We start from the raw sequence: 6,000 nt of genomic DNA, 5'->3' as shown, positions 1-6,000 counted from the left end.
GGATATTCACTGTTGTGAGGATATTCACTGTTGTGAGGATATTCACTGTTGTGAGGATATTCACTGTTGTGAGAATATTCACTGTTGTGAGGATATTCACTGTTGTGAGGATATTCACTGTTGTGGATGCTGTATTTTAAATTGCTGTCAAACTATGGACTAAAAAACTTTCCTTTTTTACAATCTGTGATTCAGTTATCATTAGGTATCCCAAAAGGGGTACTTTTGAGAGGTGCCCTATTATTTTTTCCATTTTTTAAGAGTTTATTTTGCTCACAATTCTAATTTCAACACTTATGTATGGTAACAAGGTAATCAGTCCCTCATCCTGGAGTCGATGTTATTACCTGGAGTATACCTGGAAAGGGTTGAGAAGGGTCACTGTCCCCGTGGCCTCATCTGTGACCAGCTCTCATGGCAGCACGCAGACCGAGGTACGAACCACTGCCTGGACAGGCTGTGGTTCGTACGTCGGACAGGCACCCAAAAGTCAGGTACTAACTTTAGGTGCCTGTCCAGCGCCTTCTTGAAGACAGCCAGGGGTCTATCGGTAATCCCCTTTATGCTGGGAGGCAGCTAAACAGTCCTGGGTCCCTGACACCCACCATGATGGCTATTACATATGGCTGGTCTTTAATGTCAGGAGTATCAGGGGGGCTGTCATCTAGTACACTCACCATATGCTGACTGATTTGCCTGTGACAGTCACCCAGTTGCTCTGCTATGAGCAAGGGCTTAATACTGCTCTGTCCCGTTAGGTTAAACTGGGTGGGTGCCTTGTAATCATCACCCGCTGGCTATCTGAGTCACCTGTTGTCACCCAGGAATGAGTGACTACTGCTGTCAGCTGCTTACAGTGATCTGTTGGCTAGCCGCCTCCCTCATAATCTGCCCACTGCCCACCTACTCCTGACCAGCCATATACCAACTATCTGCTGCCAGGAACCTACCACTCACCCGTACCCCTCCTTCACCTGCCACAGTGGTGAACTTACACTTGAAGCCTACATTCAGCCCATGCCAAAACTACCAACTCAGACCACTAATCACCCAACAAAAGGCTGCAGTCAGAATAACAAATTCCCACTAGAGGCAGCACACTCCACCAATATTCAAAACTCTAAACCTACTCACCATACAAAACATCCATACTTATTACTGCACCTACTACATACATAGAACACTTAACTCTGATATTAACCATTCCCTTAAACGTCTCCTTACCAACCTCAACAGAACACATGACCATAACACAAGGCACAGATCACTCTTTGATGTTCCTTGTGTCCATCTCACGCTATGCAAAAACTCAATGCACATAAAAGGCCCTAAAATCTGGAATTCATTACCTGTAAATATAAAAGAAACACTTTATAAATTCAAGTCTTTTCTCAAAAATCATTTACCCACAACTAAATAAATACTGAATAATTTTATCTTATAAATTGTATATCATAAATCTTTCTCATAATTGTATCTCATAAATGTTTAACCTGAGACCCAATCAAATAAATAACAAAAAGGCACAATACCGTGACTGGAACAATACACAAATAACACAAACTTTGTTATTTTTTTAATTACATTACCTAACAGAATACTCCATTCTACTGATTACACAGCAACTCGGTAAATGACCATATGACCTGTCTTTGTAATACTCATTTGTGCTTAATTGTTATCTGTTTACAATAATGTTTTACCACTGAATATATCATTGCTTAGTTAATCTTAAGTTAATTTTAAGCCTGCCCATAATGCTCTGCATACAAGGGGCTTTGGCATGCTGCACTTATTGTGTTCCTTTTTACTTCTCTGTATCATGTTCAAATTAATAAATAAATAAATAAATAAATAAATAAATAAATAAATAAATAAATCACAACCCCAGCTGGGACGACAAGTGTCCGAAGACTCGAGAGGACTAAGGCTCGAGAGGACTAAGGCTCGAGAGGACTAAGGCTCGAAAGGACTAAGGCTCGAGAGGATGCGTGCTTACCAAGATGCGGCCAGAGCAAGAGGAAGAAGAAAGAAAACAATCCTCACCCCGGAGAGTCATTGCAAGAGAGATGATTACGTCACCCTCCAGCCGGAGGGACCATAGCGAGACGTCCACATAGGACAGAAAAATGATGAGCGATACCCCCCACCTGGGGGCCCAACGCCGGGTCACCATTTGGAAAAGACCGGGCCACTACCACTAATCCCAGTATTTGCTGCCCGTCTCTGGGATGCTGTTGTCTGTTATGATTTACTGGTGTGCTGCTGCGAGCTGGACTGATCTTGTAGCTTCTGGTAATGGTGGATCGGTGGACAACGCTCTCGCCGTGATTAAATCCCTGGAATGGGTTGAAACGTAGGGCATGTTTCCCTACACCCGGTGCCTCTGTTCCCCCAGGTACCTGGGTGTTAGTCGACTGGTGTGGGTCTCATCTTGGGGGGACAAGATTGAAGGGCCACAGTGGAAATAAGACAGTCCTCGATGACGCACTGACTTTCTTGGGTTATCCTGGGTGGCTAACCCTCTGGGTTAAAAATCTGAACAGAGATGTACAAGAGATGGTACATCTGGAGTACTAGAGGAGGATTGCCTGCCATTCAGAAGCTGCCTTTTTCAGAGATGTAGGGTGTTCCGTGGCTTGGTAGCGTGCTCGGCTCAAATACCGTGGTTCGATTCCCGACCGGATAGAAACATCGGGCATATTTCCTTACACCTGCACCTGTTCACCTAGCAGTAAGTAGCTACCTGGGTATTAGTTGACTGTTGTGAGTAGCATTCTGGGGTGTGGTAGTATACCTCAGATAGGGCTGGACTTCAAAATGAGCTGAGGTAGGATAACAGCTCTTGGCCTGTAAAACTGATGTGTAAAAAAGCGGGGTGTCACCCGCGGGAATTGAGTCAATCTGTTGGGACCAACCACCCCGCCGAAGGCCTGCCAATCCGGGTTGTATTAAGACCCACTGTTGTTAGGTAAGACACATATGCAACAGTTAGATACCTAACTGTTGCATATGTGTCTTACCTAACAACCTGTCGGTATTTTATACCATTTTAATGTTCATTAAGACCCACTGTTGTGGTAGCAGAGGACCAGCCTTCAAGAAGCCGCCTCCCTGCTGCTGTTGGCTTGGTATGGCATCATTCTTTAATGGTTGATACATCGTATGAAATGGATTTAAGGTTTCGTGGCTTTAGGTTATACAGGAACTAATTTTGTTGGTGTAAACTGGTCAGTTTTAATCCAATCGGTTTCTGTGAAATAACTGGAGAATGTCTTTTCTGATCAGAAATAAGTCACAGTGTTTGACATTATTTGGTTATCTTAGGTTAAATCAACTTAATGTTCTTTTATGTTCCTATACCATCTGTCTGCCCTTAAAGCCATTATTAGACATTGAACTGTTACCTGTTGTGGAAAATACTGTATATATTTTCCGGAAATACGGTAATTTATAGGTAATTAGATGGCCTATATTGTATTTAACATAAATTATGTTATGGAAAATGGGAAACTGAGCCTGCGCCTGCGCAGAAGGACACTCGCCATTTTTGAATTGGACACTAACGGTAGTGTAAAATGGGAAGAATTGTTCGTGCTCTAGAGGTTAAAATTGGGCTGACACCTCTCCAATAGGAGGCGAAATTGTTGGATGTGCATTCCTGCATAACTTGAGATATCAGGCGACTGGACAAGACAACTCCAGGAACCTCAGATAAGTCTGTTATGTTTAACTCTGGCCAGTGTTATTTTCATAAATTTAGACAGTGAGGTTTTCTGAGTATGTTACAGCTTAATCTCCAGTTAAATTGGTGAGTGATATTAAGATATTCTCTTTCTGTTATGTAAATGTGTGTATATATAATCCTTTTTTAAATTTAATATACAGTCCACAAATTTATATATTTACCAGAATTCCTGGTGATGTATCTTTCATTTATAATTAATAGGACCAGAGCAACTTGTGGATATGACAGTGGTAGGTATCGAAGGGGGACATTTTTTTGCGACCTAGGTGTCCCAAATTCCTACTTGTCTAACTGATAAATAATAATTATCTTTGTTCATTTACTATTATGTATATAATGATACATTCAGATAAATGTAATTTTCCACACCTGGAGGGTTTCGGGGGTCAACGCCCCCGCGGCTCGGTCTGAGACCAGGCCTCATGGTGGATCAGGGTATACTAAGCTTGCATAAAACTTTACTTTAAATAAAGCTGGCCAGTCTTACTAAGAGAAAAGTTTGGATTCATTTTAGCCTGTGTAAGTTCCAACTTTTTTTTTGTTTCAGAAATTGGAAAAACCGATACTACTTTTCACGTGATAATTTCTGTCACATCTAATTAACTTCGACCTTTCCAGAGGCATCACTCATGCCAAAAAGCTGAAAGAACTATTCCCCGTTACAGTAAAGCAACAGTGAACATTTGAAGACGATCAGATGAGGCTTTCCCAAGTTATAAACGAAATATTCAAAAAATGGGAAAAAATTCACACAACTACTTAAAAAGTACCCCCTTTGGGGGATACCTAATTATAATAGTAGCAATAATAATAATAATAATAATAATAATAATAATAATAATAATACTGTACTGAACTTTTCAGGGTAGTGTCCAGCCTGACAGTGAAACATTAAGTGATACATAATGGGAATTATTAGGTGATATAAGATGGGAAAGCCATGTTAATGGTTTGGAATCTCTTCACTGTCACTTATGTAGTTGATGTTTTACATGACTGTTACAGGATTGTTTGGGTATTCTTCACGGGTTGTAGCATGTAGTCTCCTAAATAACGTCCAATTTCAGATTTATTTTCTCCTTTGTTGTTTGGGACGATATTCTATTCCGAAAAAAAAAATTAACACCGGCCGTCTCCCACCGAGGCTGGGCGACTCGACAAAAAAAAATGTTTTCATAAATTTTTTCTTTTTATTTAGTAATTTATACTGGTGGAGTTACTAGCCTTTTGCTAGTAATGAAGAAAGTATTCTTCTCCACTTTCCCATGGACTTGCGATCAATATAGATAGCAAAAAATTTTCAGGATAAGGAATTTGATATAACTGAGGCAACTGAACAGCTGAAAGAAATTAAAATTTATCTTCTAAACTGCAGGAATGAAGAGGAATTTGAGAACACATTAATAAATACCCATGAACTTTCTGAAGAAATGGACATTTTAACAGAATTAGAACTTGAGCCAGTTTGCTTATGCGACGGAATGTAAGTCAATTCAGAATCCCAAGCAGAAGTCCAGAGTGAAATTATATTTTTCAACCTTGGATGTGGTAATACAATCAACTGAACAAAGGCTCAAACACATATGTATGAAGCAAATTTTGTTTGGTTTCTTGCATGTTAGCTAGTTAATATGTTTATTATGCACCCCAGACCCATCCTGTGGGCGGTAGTCAAAAGATTACAGAGGTACATAATGGGTCCACGGACTGGACTCCAGAGTTATGATAGCTGAGCAAGTTACAAAGGTAATGAACTCCAGGTAGATCTGGTCACAATCATGACAAGTTACAAAAGTATTTAAAGATTACAGAGGTACATAATGGGTCCTGGGACTGGGACCCCAAAGTTTTGATGCATGACATCTACAATATGCACACAATAACAACGAAGTAACAGAATATTCAGGTGAGGCGAAGCCTCCCTGAATATTGCTTAAAACAGAATATTGCTTAAAACTAGAATAAGCTTTACAATATAGTGATGACAAAGACATTGATGCTGCAGATTTGTGTAGTGAATTACAGTTCATTGTGAGACTGAACGAGAAGAGATCACTAAGTCATTTTAAAATTTATACGTGTGTGTCCCAGATGTATTTATCATTTAACTTATTTTCTTGATGTTCACCGTCTGTGTTTAATCATGAGCCATGTATTATACCAAACTTAAAAAAAAAAACAGGGCTTACCCTTTCCATTATCCACAGAGCATAAAACCGTTGAGAAACTTGATGCACAACTTGTCTGCACAA

Source organism: Cherax quadricarinatus, chromosome 44 (genome assembly GCF_038502225.1).
Source record: "Cherax quadricarinatus isolate ZL_2023a chromosome 44, ASM3850222v1, whole genome shotgun sequence".
NCBI classification, from domain to species: Eukaryota; Metazoa; Arthropoda; class Malacostraca; order Decapoda; family Parastacidae; genus Cherax; species Cherax quadricarinatus.
Note: the sequence above shows the minus strand (reverse complement) of the source record.